The 16,407-nt window shown below is 44.8% G+C and overlaps 1 protein-coding gene across 1 annotated transcript in view; it reads left to right on the top strand.

The window, feature by feature from the left end:
* The window catches only part of FAF1 (Fas associated factor 1), a 256,577-nt gene that overhangs the window by 228,097 nt on the left and 12,073 nt on the right, over positions 1-16,407 (top strand). The window lies entirely within an intron of this gene.

Below are 16,407 nucleotides of genomic sequence, written 5' to 3' on the forward strand. Positions count from 1 at the left end.
CCAGACGGCTTTCATAGGCTCCAATAGAATCCTGCAGGAGACCCGCACTAAGATGGAGCATGCTGCGGGTGTTTTCCCGCACACGCAATCTGCGCCTCAGGGGAAAATGACATCCGCAGGTATTTAATTACCTGCGGGTGTCCAATACATCCCTATGGGGCGCGGATCACGCCTGCAGGTGATCCGCTCCGGATTTTAAATGTTATTTTACTCATGGACATGAGGCCTTAAAGGGGTTGTCCCGAGGCAGCAAGTGGGTCTATACACTTCTGCATGGCCATAATAATGCACTTTGTAATGTACATTGTGCATTAATTATGAGCCATACAGAAGTTATAAAAAGTTTTATACTTACCTGCTCCGTTGCTGGCGTCCTCGTCTCCATGGTGCCGACTAATTTTCGCCCTCCGATGGCCAAATTAGCCGCGCTTGCGCAGTCCGGGTCTTCTTCTTTTCTGAATGGGGCTCCGTGTAGCTCCGCCCCGTCACGTGCCGATTCCAGCCAATCAGGAGGCTGGAATCGGCAATGGACCGCACAGAAGCCCTGCGGTCCATGAAGACAGAGGATCCCGGCGGCCATCTTCAGCAGGTGAGTATGAAGACGCCGGACCGCCGGGATTCAGGTAAGCGCTGTGCGGGTGGTTTTTTTAACCCCTGCATCGGGGTTGTCTCGCGCCGAACGGGGGGGGGGTTTAAAAAAAAAAAAAAACCCGTTTCGGCGCGGGACATCTCCTTTAAGGAACAGGCTGTTTTGTACCTTAAGGACCAGACACTTTTTAGGGATTTTACTCATGTGCCTGTTTAACTGCCCTATTTTTTTTTCCTTCAGCTACGAAAATTATTTTCGCTGCCTTTTCTTTTCCCGTGACATATAGTGCTATTTAAAAAAAAACAATCTTTTTCACTGATTTCTTTTTCTGTGTTTTAGGGGTAAAAAGGGGGTAAAAAGCTTTAAAAAAATGTTTGGTTTTTTTAACATTAAGGCTGGGGTCACACAGGGCGGATTTGCCGCGGTTTTGCCACGGATTGCCGTTGCATATCCGCACTGCGGCAAAACCGCTGCGTTTGCAGTGCAATGCAGCACAAATCAGATTTGCCAAAAAGCTGTTCTCACAGGGCGGATTTTTTCCGCACAGCCGCAGTGCGGAAATGCAACTGCTTCGCGGTTTTAAAAGATGCAGCATGTTCATTCTTTGGTCGTTTCCGCAGCGCTTTTTTGTCCATAGACCTCTATGGACGCAGCCAAATCCACACCAAATACGCGACAAAAGTAAAAAAAGCGCTGCGGAAAAAAATGCAGATTTTTCCGCAGCAAAATCCGCAAGCCCAAATTAACCTTTGAAGCGGTTTTGCCGCAGAAGCAGTTCTTCTGCGTCAAAACCGCAATGGAAAAATCGCAACAAATCCGCCCTGTGTGACCCTAGCCTTATAGTCACTTAATTTTAGCGTAAATATACTAAATAACAAAAAAAAGTATGGGAAAAGGTTCTTCATTTTGTTTCAGACGTTTTGATATATAATATGTATGGTTTTGGATTACAGGATGCATACGGCCACAGTTTTGGTTATTTTCTTTTTTATGTATATATTTTTATTTTATGCTGTAATTTTGTTTTACTTATTTATGTAATTATTATTATTATTATTTTTATTTTTTTTAACTATCTGTTTTCTATGACGTCCTATAAGACTTCTGGGGGACATTCACGTTTTTTTTATTTGACACTTTTTCACTGTAGCTGGGGTATCCGTAGGAGCAGCATCCATGGGAGCCCCAGTTACAGGGGGAAACATCCCCTATAGTGACAGTAGTGACTGGCAGAGCTGATCAGGGTCTGCTGGGAGCCTGTAGCTTCGCTGTGCCAGGGGATTCCGGCAGTCACGTGACCCCCGGGCTCCTGTAGCGGAAGTTATATTTCCACTTTCACTTCTTAGTACAAAGTTCTCATTCAGCGCTGTGTACTAAAGAAAGGAGAAGGCAGAAGGGTTTAAAAAACACTCCAGCCTTCTCCTTCGGGTTCTCAGCTGTGACTAACGGCTGACAACCTGTCCTGCTTCTGATTGATTGCAGAACGGGGGCTTTAATCCTCCCCCCCCCCCCCCCCCCACTGCTGTATTTTTACTATCGGCTGGGGTTAAAGCTCAGGACCAAGAGCCATAAGTTTACAGTGCTTCGGCCTCAATGGGTTAACATAAACCTAATGAGTTCTTGCAAAATAATAAACCAAGCTATACTCGCCTCTTTCATCCCCTGTTGTTCTCTGCTCACTTCCAGCCAATCACTGGCCTCATCATTGATATTGCTCAGGCCAGTGATTGGCTGAAGCAGTTGTGCACTTTGACGGGCACGACTGAGCTATCCAGAAGTGAATTGAGACCAGCAGGTCAAAGCGGCGGGGATAGGAGCGTTGGAGGGGGTGAAACAGGTGAGTCTGGTTTATTATTGTACAAGAAGTCCTTGGGATTATGCTAAAAATGTTACTCTGGACGACCCCTTTATCCATTGTCACAGCTCTTTGGGCACTGTGTAATACTGCTTTTTCCCTACGGTGGGCTGTAGGTAAATAGAAGAATGAGATTCCCCAACTAATTATAGATACCCATAGGGTTCCTATGCTAGCAGTGTAACAAATGGGGGCTTCTCCTGCTGTCCTCCAGTGATGCACAGCAGGTAGACAGAACTGTGTAGCTGTAAACACGGGTTATCCCACCAGAAACCTTTATTACCTATCCACAGAATTGGTAATAGATGTATGATTGCTGGGATTCCCACCACTGGGACCCCCTAGAGATTACGAGAATGGTGCACTCCGACTCCCTGTAGTGAATGGCACAGTGGTGTGCCTGTGTGACCACTGCACCGTTACGCTGTGCTTGGCTAACTCCTCAAGTTCCATAGAAGAGAATAGAGCAGTGGTCATACATGTGCACTTCTGCTTCATTATTCCAGGGGACTCGGGGTGCAGCGTTTCGTGATTCCCAGGTGTCCCAGACGTCGGGCCCCCAGCAATCAAACATTTATCACCTAACCTGTGGCAATAAATTGTTTTGGTGAGATAACCCCTTTAATGATCATTACAGGAGTTTTCCTATGACTTAAAATTGTTTCAAAACTACTCTCCTTCCTGATTACTGCTGACCAGGACATGTGACTGATGCAACCAATCACTGGCCACAGCGGTGGTCTAGCATAGCCAGCGATTGGCTGCAGCAGTCATCTGTGCTGGTCAGCAGCAACCAGGAAGAGCAGAGTAGTAGTGAAGCGAATTTAAACAGTGCGAAAACCCCTTTAAGGCTGGGTCCCACAGATAAGCATCCCGCCAGAAATCTTGCAGTTTTGCCAGGAAAGTGCTGCGGGTGCCGCGGGCTTTGGCCGCATGCTTTTCCGTTGCGGCTGGTGCTCCCATAGAGAGCAGCGCAAGCGCAACAGAATAGACAAAAATTAACATGGTGCGGCTGGGGAATCCGTGCCACAGCGCCGGTTTCTGCCGGATTTGCCGTGACGGATTGGCTATCCTATGTTGACGAGATTTTTGACAAATCCCGTACACATGGCTGGCTAAGCCCGGGATTAGGGGCCGCAGGCGGATTTGCCGCAGCAAATTTCCGGACCGAATTTCCGCGGCAAATCTTCCCTGTGTGAACCCAGCTTAAGGTCTCCTGCTCATGGGCGGATATTTTCTGCGGAATCTGCAGCATGCTCCATTTTTGCACAGTTTCCGCGCTGACGTCTTTCATTGAAGTCAATAGAAGCTGTCCAATCCGCGGCCCTTCCGCATTTGACATTGAGGAGAGGTTGCAGATTCTGTGTTATCACTAGGCCATGATGCTTGAAAGGCAGGAGTTATAGAATTTAAAAAATCCGTACTGCGTATGTCCGACGGCAAGTCATGCGGACCGTCCGCAGCACAGATGAACACAAAAGTAAGCAGGTGCGCGCGGCTGCCGCTGCTGCCAGGGCTGGGTTCCGCATGCGGAATCCCACTCTGCCGCGTGCAGGAGGCCTAAGTTTCTGGTCGGTGCTCTCCTACCCCTGACTACGGACTAGAAGATGCAGGGACTTATTAGCAGGCTACAAAGTGCATCGTATAGTCCATAAAATATGATATATCGTTAACCAAAGTGAAGTCCGTAGAGCAGTATGTATAATATTAATTATGTAGAATCGATGAATTCTTAATGCACTTTATATCCAGTCTTGATCGTTGCAAGACGGATTGCCGTAAAGCAGCGCTTCCTACAATAAGGGTACGGCAGGTGCGTGGTTAATTTGGGCGCCGTCTGACCTGCCCACTTTAAACTGAGCAGCTACATAAAGTCAGATGAGAGGAAGCGACTCATTTGTAGATCATTTTATTAATAAACTGTTTACAAAATATTTACAAGCCGCATACAGAACCAAACACCGGGGGCTTAAAAATGACTAATACAGCTGAAGCTCCGAGATGTCTCTGTAATATATTCTAATCTCCTTAGAGCCGGCGATAATTAAACTGGAAAGAATACAATTTCCAGCAGGCCAAGAACTGCAAGTGCTTATTGTGTGATTATATAGGACACTTTAACCCTTTACCTGACAGAGCTCTGGAGTCGTTCTGCTGAGCCGTATCATGACCTCATGTCATCCGCTGTATGACGCCGCTCCGTTATCGGACGCTTCACCTTTGTATTGTAGGATTGACGTGTTATTCCGGGGGGGATAACACAGCGGACGCCGTCTGTTAGTCATTTGGGAGGACAGAGTTAACGTTTGCATCATCAGACTTAGATTTGATATGTTCAGCTATATGTTTGTTCATTGCGTTCAGGAGACACCCATGCGAATTCCCAGAATTATTGCTATAGAGTACAAAACATCAGGTTTCATCCTATAAGGGACTCTTGCACGCGGTCACATTACGGAGACGGGTTGTATGGATTTGTATTATGGCACCCATAAAAATCTGGGGGCCCAAACTGAAACTTTGTATTCCCTTACAGGGAAAAAATGTGCCTTGTTCCATCACATGCAGTGGGGTATAGCATTGCTTCTAGGGAGGGCTAAACCAGCTAAAAGTACATAAGGGAATCTCCTACACAGCAATTCCTTATTTTATACTGATTCAGAATCGAATGGCACAATTCTGATATCAGTACTAATCAAGGAATTGCTCGGTATGAGAGTCCCTTATGTAAAAGAATAGGTTATAAGCTCTAGTTATATACACAAGGATGGAATTCCACAACCACCAGTCATCCCAGCCCATTATATAATACACCATCGCCTCCTGTCATCCCCGTTCCCATGTACTGTGCACACACCCCATGACAGCTTCCATATACTGTTCTCTCCCCCACTTATAGCCTCTATATACTGTCCTTAGTCCCATGACGGCCTCCATATACTGCCTTGTCCCCCACTCATCACAGCCTTTATGTACAGTCCTTAGTCCCATGAGAGCCTCCATATACTATCCTCTCCCCCACTCCTCACAGCCTCCATATACTGTCCTTAGTCCCATGAGAGCCTCCATATACTATCCTCTCCCCCACTCATCACAGCCTTTATATACGGTCCTTAGTCCCATGAGAGCCCCCATATACTGTCCTCTCCCCCCCCAATCATCAAAGCCTCCATATACTGTCCCCTTTCCCACACTCATCACAGCCTCTATATACTGTCCTTAGTCCCATGACAGCCTCCATATACTGTCCTCTCCCCCACTCATCACAGCCCCCATATACTGTCCTTAGTCCCATGACAGCCTCCATATACTGTCCTCTCCCCCACTCATCACAGCCTCTATATACTGTCCTTAGTCCCATGACAGCCTCCATATACTGTCCTCTCCCCCACTCATCACAGCCTCTATATACTGTCCTTAGTCCCATGACAGCCTCCATATACTGTCCTCTCCCCCACTCATCACAGCCTCTATATACTGTCCTTAGTCCCATGACAGCCTCCATATACTGTCCTCCTCCCCACTCCTCACAGCCTCCATATACTGTCCCCCCCCCCTTCCCCACTCATCACAGCCTCTATATACTGTCCTTAGTCCCATGGCAGCCTCTATATACTGCCCTTAGTCCCATAACAGCCTCCATATACTGTCCTCTCCCCCCACTCATCACAGCCTCTATATACTGTCCTTAGTCTCATGACAGCTTTCATATACTGTCCTCCCCACTCCCCCAATCATCACAGCCTCTATATACTACCCTTAGTCCCATAACAGCCTCCATATACTGTCCACTCCCCCCCCACTCATCACAGCCAGTATATACTGTCTGTAGTCCCATGACAGCCTCTTCCTATATTGTCCCCCTCCCCCACACACTCATTGCAGCCTCTATATACTGTCCTTAGTCCCATAACAGCCTCCATATACTGTCCTCTCCCCCCCCCCACTTATCACAGCCTGTATATACTGTCTGTATGATAGCCTCTATATATTGTTTTCTTCCTCTGTTTGCTGTCCTTATGCCCCCATGACCGCCTCCATATACTGTCCACCCCCCCCCCTTCTTCACAGCCTCTGTATTCAGTCCTAAACCCCCACATCACGGTCTCCATATACTGTCCTTATCCCCCCCTGAAGGCCTACATATATCGCCCTCTCCCCCTTCATCACAGCCTCCATATACTATATTCTTCCCCATCATCACAGTCCCCATGTACTTTCTTCCACCCCAGTCATCACATCCCTACCCCATGGCGTCCTGCACACCTCACTCCCCCCAGCCTCATATAAGCCCCACCAACAGGGGGCGGGTTTAATCTTGATTTCACGATTCTAACGAAAGTTAGAATTGTGTTTCAGCAAAATTCTATTAATCAAAATAATTTAATGAATCGCCCAGCCCTACTTCTAGAGTTGAATATGATACGTTAGAGAAGCTTCATACTTGGGATTGTCACCCTGAATGTTTGTTTTATTTTCCAGGACAACTTATCTAGAAATCATGGACAGCCAACATTTTCTATAACAGACACACTTTAAAAACTGTACTAAAGGGTAAAGATTATAAGTGATACTTGTGTAGGTTAGATACTGATAGGAACTCGTTATTCATTTACTGTGAGCTGTAAAATGATTACAGTCATAATGACCTGCTCAAGTACCAGCAGCCTAAAAACTAAAATCATGGACGCATCTAATATTTTTCACGACCCCCTATTTTTACGGACTGTCCAGGAGTTCTAGATGGTTGGCAACCCTGACCGTAAGGTGGCACACGGAGTGTCCACGGCTCCATAATGCTGCATATGACAACTAAAATGGGTATTCCACATGAGGGATGTAAGTCACCTCCTGTACCTGCACCTTTGAGTTCTGGCCCTCACTACCCCCAAATAGAACATAATTGGAATAGCTTAGCTACATTGTTGCCACAGCTCCCGAGTTATGGATACAGTGTAGCTCGCTGTGTCATGCAGTATTTAGAACTCCCATTCACTTTTGTGAGAGTTATGGGAACAGTGTAATACGCCGCCTGCTCGGCTGTTTCCGTCACTCCCAGCCGCCTTGTGCGATGGAGTATTTCCATTTCAGCCATAATTAGCCAAGTTGGAAATACCTCTTTTAAGCTGCAGATTCAATCTAGAGTGAAATCCTGAAATCTGGCATCAAAGATGGGCTAGATATACAGTAGCAGAGGCGGGCTGCTAACTTCTTGCTGCCATTCAGGAGCCTCCACCATGGAAACCTAGAAGTCCATGACACAGTTCATTTGTCACATTACAGGGTAACTAAACTTTTAACAGACTTCTGACATTTCAGAAGTTTTGATTGGTCGGGCTCCAGATCCGGACACCCCAACTGATCGCTGAAACGAACTGGCAGAAATTCTCATCTGAGCGCTGTACCCATTTGGGTGTTTCTTTCACAACTCAGAGCAACATACAGGCCCCATAGAAAGTCTATGGAGTCCATACACTGCTCACAGTGACAGAAGAACAGGCACACACAGAGCTGAGTACTGCTTCCTGTTCATTTTAGACAACGTGGGGCTCTCTGCACCCAAACCACCATTTATCAAAGCTCCTTACGTGCCACTATGACATGTCAAAAGTTTGTCAAAAGTTTAGTTACCCTTTAACGCTTTCCAATTCAATTTTCCTGCCACTTGTACACCCCCCAGCTCTTATTTCTTTTGGGTGGGAAAGAGCATTGTGGATTCCTTGGAATTACTCAACAGAAACGCATAAAAATTAACTGTTTAATTTAAAAAAAAAAATGCTAATAAAATTATCATATGAGTTATGAGTGTTTCACATCAGGGAGGTTAATTTGTAATAGTCCTGTAAATATATGTATATTAATATAGCATACATTTATATAATAAGACTATTTCTAATTTCTCTAATAGCTAAATAGAGATCCATCTATCATTAAAGAAATTAATGTAGTCTTATTATGTGAATTACAAATGAATAGAGTATGCAGGACAGATCTCCGTTGTCGGAGGATGTTCTGCATATGTATATTACGCGCAGCGCTGTCCTACATAGTGTAATAAACATATGCAGAATAGCCTCCGACATTGGAATGGAAATCTGAATGTCTGAGAAGGTCCAATAATGGATTGGCAAGGGTTAACCTGTTTCTTTTTTGACCCCGGGGACACTCTGTATACAAATTCAACCCCACTTTTCTCTGAACGCTGAGATTAAAGGGGTTGTCCCGCGGCAGCAAGTGGGGGTATACACTTCTGTATGGCCATATTAATGCACTTGGTAATATACATCGTGCATTAAATATTGGCCATACAGAAGTTATACACTTACCCCCTCCGGTGTTGGCGTCCCCGTCTCCATGGCGCCGACCGAAGCCTTCTTCTCCCTCTTGTCCGCTCTTCTGTTCTGTTGAATGGGGCCGCTCCGACGTGCTCGGGCCCTGATCACAGGAGCTTACAATCTATAAGGAAATAGGACACGAGTTAGGTGCTTGTTGGGTGCGATGGTTCAGCCATCTTTTACGTAAGTTGGGTACTATACATAAAACTGTACGAGCCGTCACCAGCCAATATCTATATATGTCCAGATGTAAAATGCATCATGTGTAATGAAGGCATCATGCTTCGAGGGGGAATATAGAAGCGAGGTAGACTGAGAAGAATTAGATAAGACAATGTGGTGGGCCTCCTAAGGGGATTTGTTTGCAGGGCTTCTCATTTGTCGTTCAGTTGTTGGCTCGCGTTTAGACTGAATGATCATCGTTTACTTTCGTTCGTTTGAATGATTTTTTTGAACGATAGTCGTTCCGTCTAAAAGCACCCTTTAGTGTAGGGTCATCAGCAGAATGCTGAGCACGAAAAGGGGGACAGACATAAGGGAGGAAATATAGGGAGGTGCAGCACTGAGGAGAGTTTTATGGAGTTAATATTACTACACATGTCTAGTTTAACTTCTGATATCCACTCCATCTCTCCCCTGGATGTAATTTATGGAAGTTTTATGTTTTGTAATTTTAAAAGGATGACAACCAATTTCCAAGTGCCCAAAGGTGTTCCACAACTCGGAAAAAGAAAGGTCACTACTGTTTTTTTGGGTCCTAGAAGAACATCAGTATGCTACTATGGCTGCTTAGATACTGAAACTCAGTCTTAAAGGAGTTTTTGCTGTGAAACTTGTTGACCTATCCTTCCGTCACATCGGCGGGGGTCTGCCAATGTGACGGAGTGCTTGGAGTGCCATTCATTCGACGTTGCAACTATCTCCCATTAAAGTGAGTTGGAGAGAACTGTAATATCAAACCATGCCACTGCCAAACATAAAATGCTTAGAGCATTCCAGCCGTCCACTGCAACTTCTCATCAGCTGATCCTCGGGGGTCCTGAGCAGCAGACCCGTGCTGATCTGCTAATCATGATCTATGCGAAAGACAGATCATCAGTAATTTTTGCCCAGAAAGGTAAGCCCCGTTGGCCGAAAGAGCATTCAAATGATGGCTATTCCTCTTGATCCCACCATACACATGCACAGTCAGTTTGATCAAGTGTGCATGTGTTCTTAGTAGGGAGAGTTGAGTAAGCCGCTGCCAGACACCTTTGGCAACATAGCGGAAGCTTGTTTTCCTTGAGATCCAACTTAATCAACATCTTTTTTTTATTTTCCTGGGCATCTGCCGAACAAACATTGGCCAAACATGTAATATACATTAGACGGCCGGCCACTTCTGCCAAAATCAACAGCCTTAGCCCGTCTTCATCTAATGGGCATTGCCACCGTTTAAATTGCCTATAGCGGACATAATCTATAGACAAAGATGGCTCTGGCAAAAAAAAATGCACTTTTTAAAAAATTCTGGACAAATTCCTTTATTCCACTCCATGACCAAGAAAGTGAAGTAAAAATAATGTGTCAGGCGCTGTTTGTTCTGCGTTGTGTGTGATACAGGATGCTTGCATGTCACAATATATTCATATAACTGTGTTCTTTGTCAAGCCTATCTTGTTAAACTCTAGAAAGTAGACCTGCAGCATTTTACTGTATCGGCTACGGTTTACACAACATTCTGCCCAACCAGTGTGGTGGGATTAGATGGAACATGAGTCACTTAAGGTAATCCCACAGCTGAAGGCATTGCTTAATCATTTAAAACCAGTTTGCTCTGTTCAGTGTATGGTGTGATTTGCTTAAATCTGTTTAATTGGCCACTTCCAGCAAACAAGTGAGATAACATTCTGGCAACCATGTAACCGAGACGCAAAAGAGGAAACCCAACTGTGCATATTTCAGTTACGTTCATCCACTTGTATCGAATAGGCGGAGGAATCTATATAGTGAGCTAATCCATTATTCACCCCAGTGGTTTACTGAGAACTTGTGACATCTCCGGAGTATGACTCACCTGTCCCTTAAGGTTCACTTACACGGGCCAGTGAGCGATGTTCCCGATCATTACCCCATGTAAACAGGCCCGTGATGAGCGGCGGATTGCATCTTTTACGCGGTCTTAAAAAATCATTTGTCGGCAGCACATCTTCCCATGTCAACTGGATGGACTGCTGACAGTAATGCAGACTGTATGGGGACAAATAGTTATATGAGCAGTCATTTGTCTCCATACAGTTTGAATAGTCATGATGATTGCTGCATGTAATGTGAAGTTATAGGCAGATTGTGTCCATATAAATGAGCCCTTAGTGAAGTTGGTAGTGCTTCAGATGGCTATAAATGTAATTCTGCACTACCCAACAGTAGAGAGCGAAGCAGGTCTTGCATAGAGTGTAACCAACACGTTGGGAAGTATACGATGAAATGATCTTTCCATTTTCTTAAAGAAATGGAAAAATTGGTACATATCTGACAGTTGAGAGACATTTGGCCCATTTACATGGAAAGCCTTTTTTAGCCAATCTCCAGAATCTGAGGGTATTTCCATCAAAACAATTCATATAGCCCACTGGGAAGAGGCTCTTTACACCCGACAGACAATAAGGCCAGGAATTCTACAAGAGGTACACAAACGTTTTTTAGCTAAACACTGATAAGGGAGTGAAAGTTTATGGTCCCTGAATTGCTGTTTATGGGGGTCTTATCTGTGCAATAAATGTCTCACACCTCCCATTCACGCATAAATCCTGGGGAATAATTTAACCCAGTATTCAGCGTGTCAAAGGTTGTTAGCAATTTATATTCCCAAATTCTTCTGTGGTTTTGTGACTTGAAACCACCCTTCAATATCAAAACTCTCATATCTCCTATGTTATGTCCATGGTTAGAGAAGTGCTCGGCCACAGGTAATTCTCTTTTTCTGTGTTTAATCGTGTTGCGATGAGATCTCATCCTGGCTTTCAGTTTTTGCCCTGTTTCTCCGACATGAAAGACCCCCAACAGGACATTTACTGCACATGATCAGGTACACAACATTGGAGGTGGAACATGTGGATGTCCCTGGGATCTTATAGTCCTGCTGTGTGTTGGGGATCCGTATCCTGTCCGCAGTCAGTATATGTGAGCAGGTCTTACAGCTCCTTACCTTACAGGGATAAGTTCCTTTTTGTGTGTCGGAGGGCAATGCACTCCTGATTATAAAGCTCCTCAGAGATGGAGGTTGTCTGTAACACAGAAGGGGAGGGGCCGGGAATATGGTGTTTAGACGGTCATCCTTGTATAGGGTATGGTGGAGTTTCTTTGCGGTTTTCCTTAGTACCTCTAGTTGCAGATTGTAGGTCACTACTAGAGGCACACGATTGTTTCTTTCCTTCTCCTTGTATTGGAGTAGTTGATTTCTGGGTATCCTGGTGGCTCTGGTGATTTGGTCATCAATTGAGGTGGGATGGTAGCCCTGATTTATAAATGTCCTTTTAAGATGGTATAGATGTTCCTCTCGCTCTGTTGAGTTGAAGCAGATCCGGTTGTATCTGATGGCCTGGCTGTAAACAATGGCCTTTTTGATGTGTTTAGGATGGAAACTGTCCCATCTGATCATGCCTCTTCAGATCTATTCCATTTTTAGCCTGACTAAGAGCCCGAGAGGTACGTAAGCTCGCTATAACATTATGTATTTTTGTTAGCCATTAAAAGGTATCATATCTACAAGATTACGTGGTTTCTCTTGCTGGGAACAATCACATTTAGCACAGTATGAGGAACACAGAGTCCATTCCCTACTGGGTGTTGTTGCCTAGAGGGAGACTTGAACTTTTCTTTTCCTTTGTAGGGTTGTAGTCTAGTTTTCCCTAAAATGCTGAAACATTTATTTATCCAAAGAAAAATCTAGTAGAAAAAAACGACAAAAGAGTAACTTTTCAGAAACTTTTGGCATATCAGAGTCACATGTCAAAAGTTATAATCAGTGGGGGTAAGACCCCTGCTAATCGTTGAAATGAAGGGGCCGAAGTGCTCAGTCAACTGTCATCTTTCCTTGTCTGTTTCTCTCAGTAGATGAAGACGGACATATAGATGTCTATGCATCCATCTTCAACAGCCAAGAATTGCTGACTTGGAACGATCATAGCTGAAGAGGCACAATGCTCAGGTGGGCACTTTTGCCCCTTCAGTTCAGGCTGCATGCTGGAAGCCAGATCGACCCCATTACAGTCAACAGAATCCATCTGGCACGTATCGGATCTGGTGCCTCTAATATTTTTGTTGCAGCAGAGATTATACAATAAGACAAAAGCAGGTGTGAATGAGCCCTTGTTCAGCCTCCATTCAAAGAATGATGGGAGTGATGAAAGTTCTCAAAAGTTTCGGACTCCACAGGTTGCTTGTCCTTGATCTACAATTAAAGGAAATCTGTCATCAAGTTTGAGCCCCATAAATTACGTTATAGGGCTCAAAGGGGAGGGAGCGGGAAGTCTGGGGAGCGGTCTCTCATTCTCACCGGGTGCCCCGTTTCAGCCTTGTGTCTTCGCGAAGTTGGCACACACATTCATCTCAATGGGAGAGCGTGTGCACACTACCGGCTGAAGAGTCATGCTGTGTGTGTACACCGATATCTCAAGGGCCCAGCGCTGGAATGGAGCACCTGGTGAGTATTTAACGCCGCTCTCCAGATTCCCCGTCACCTTTAAGCCCCATAATGTACTTTTTGGGATCAAACGTGATGACTGGTTCTCTTTAAGGCCACCTTATCTGTAATTTGGGATGAGTTGATGATTTTTTTCCTTCTACTTTTAAAATCTGGCAACCTTCAGTGTCCCTAAATTAATTTAGAAGAGATCAGCGCATTTTGGCCATCAGTTACTGCAGCATATGGCAATTTCAGTTAATTTAATACCTGTGCTGCAAATCTCCACTCAATACCAAAATTCAATTTATTGTCAGTCTGCTGCATCTGTGCAGGTGTGGGGCGAGCAGAGCGCCATCTGTGCCGGCTCCTTGCTGGCTGTTGGTGGAAATACAAATCTATTATTTTCCTGGCTTCTCTTGTGTAAATGATGAACTGTCCTTTTGCTGTTATCTGTGCATTTGTAAGAATGCAAATCACTAATTTACTGTATTATTGCTGCATTCTCCCAAGCCTTGATGGGTAAAGGCCCATTTAGACACGGCGATTATCGCTCAAAAGCAAATGTTTGAGTAATAATCGTTGCGTGTAAATGTGCCCATCTTTCACTTTTCTGACGAACGATGGATTTCAGTTCGGCATGAAATCCATCGTTCGGCAGAACAGCTGATAAGACGGACCACACACTGTGTTCTCTGCGGGGAGCGCTGATTACATTGTCTCAGCTGTCGGCCCCGTGCCAGAACAAAGGAAATTTTTTCAGAGAACAGTGGGTGGTCTGTTCCTGGACTACAGCTGCTGGCGGCTCACACGCTACCCATTGGTACTAATAGGCATTAGTACCAAGTAGTAGTTTATGCAAAAATGATCGCTCACAGGCCATCTTTTGAGCAATCATCTTTGTGTGTAAATGCACAGGTATATACATATAGCTGAAGATAAAAGGTTGGTTGGTCCTCCATTGTACTTTTACTTGTACTGTAGGGCCTCGTGTGGCGCAGAGTGTTAAGGCAGCAGAACGCAGTCCTAAGCTCTTGTTCACGACCTGAAGGTTGCAAGCTCAATCGTGGTTCAGGTAGCCGGATCAAGGTTGACTCAGCCTTCCATCCTTTTGAGGTCGGTAAAATGAGTACCCAGCTTGCTGGGGGGGTAATAAACAAATTACCTAAAAGTGCTGCAGAATAAGTTGGTGCTATACACATAACAAGTCCCTCCCCCTTTTACTGTTGCTCCATTCTGGCAGAATCCTTTCTACATAGCTGATTCATTTCCCAATGGCCAAATGATAGTAATGATCGTTAATTAAAATTCACTTTTGAGGTCTTTTATTCATGTAGTAGACACTAAAGGTACAGAAATGCTTTTCGCTGAAGCATTGGATGACTCCTTCCATAAATGGAGAGTTTGACCATTCTAAACACCATTCTGTCTCCATCTCAAGTGCAGATTTTGGCGGAGGAGTTGGGGGCACCATTAGGTCCCAGAACATGAATTCAATTAAATTGACTATACTAAATATTCTAATCGCTAATATTCATATCACTAATTTAATTAACTTGTACAATCCACAGATCTCATAAATCCGTATACCACAATTGTGAAGGTTGATCCTAAGACTGTCTGTCCATGGGCAAGTTGTCATTGCGAGATTCACGGCAATAAATCACATGACACGCTTTCCATAGGATAACTATGGAAAGCGCAGCCCGACGTCCACGAGCGGAGAATCATAGAGATTTTCCACTCACGTGATAAAGATCACGGCATGCTGCGATTTGCCGCGATTCTCCGCAGTGAGCCTATCATTAATATAGGCTCATCGCGTAGACCTTGTAGTGCTTCCCCCCCCCCGCGGTGGAATATCGCTAGCGGTAGTCCGTCCCAACTGTAGAAAGGCGGCCTAAGAATTGGTAGTGCTATCCATGACAGGTAAATTTATATGGGCGAGTTCCACAACGGTGCAATATCATTCCGAGAAACTCGGAGCGATATCACACTTGCGATTTTTATGTGAGTGCGATGTGTTTTGCGGGAAAAAAAACGCATCCCATTGCTTCTGATTTTCTTGCATGTGAAAATCGACCATTATTTCCTATTGGAGAAAAAAAAAACTGCTTCGCACATGCATTTACACGCGAGTGGGATGTAATTTTTTTTTATTTTGCTCCCATAGGCAAGAATGGGCGATATTGCCCAAAAAATAGTACATGCCGCAGTTTTACTCTAGCAGGTAAATACACCCTCAACGAGGACTCCTCAGTCTGTTGGTTTACGGTGGAGGCCCCGTGTAGAACGCCATCGCCTGTAGACATGGGGATTCGACCATTTTTGAACAAGCGACAGATATACCTGCGTCAGAATTCTTTACCTGGCGGTAGTTATTTATACAGGATCACATGGTGAGAGGTGTTATTTTACGAGATGAGCCTCAGCGGGACGCACTGTTTGTTCCCATGACGGTCTCCATAGACGGAGGCGTATACAGTTACGGAGTTGTGATGTAACAGTGAGAGGGGTACAAACTGTCCTGTATCTCTTGATTAAAAAAAAGCCCGCAGCTGTCTGGTGACTTGCTGCTCCAACTGCTGCCTGAGACATGCCTCTTTATTGTCTACTAATTGCTACCTAACGAGGCTTATGTTTTCAGCTTGCTGCTTTCCATGTGGAATAGCATTAATAAGAAGTAATGAGACCTTGCAGTATTACATGACGCCCAGAAGAACACGCACCCCCTACGGACCTGCAGAATTGCTTACGAAATGTTAGGCACATGTCTTACTGTTTCTACTTTTTTTTACCTTTTTGCAGGTGAAAATCAATGTATTTGGTTACAGCAGTGAAATACTTTTGGTATAATAGCAGTTTGATTTCATTTTTTTGCAATGCAGGTTGTATACTTTTATGGCCGCTTCCACGTGGACGATACAATATAGACGTGAGAAAATCGGTGGTCCGTGCAATATCG

This window comes from Eleutherodactylus coqui, chromosome 3 (assembly GCF_035609145.1).
Source record: "Eleutherodactylus coqui strain aEleCoq1 chromosome 3, aEleCoq1.hap1, whole genome shotgun sequence".
Lineage (NCBI taxonomy): Eukaryota > Metazoa > Chordata > Amphibia > Anura > Eleutherodactylidae > Eleutherodactylus > Eleutherodactylus coqui.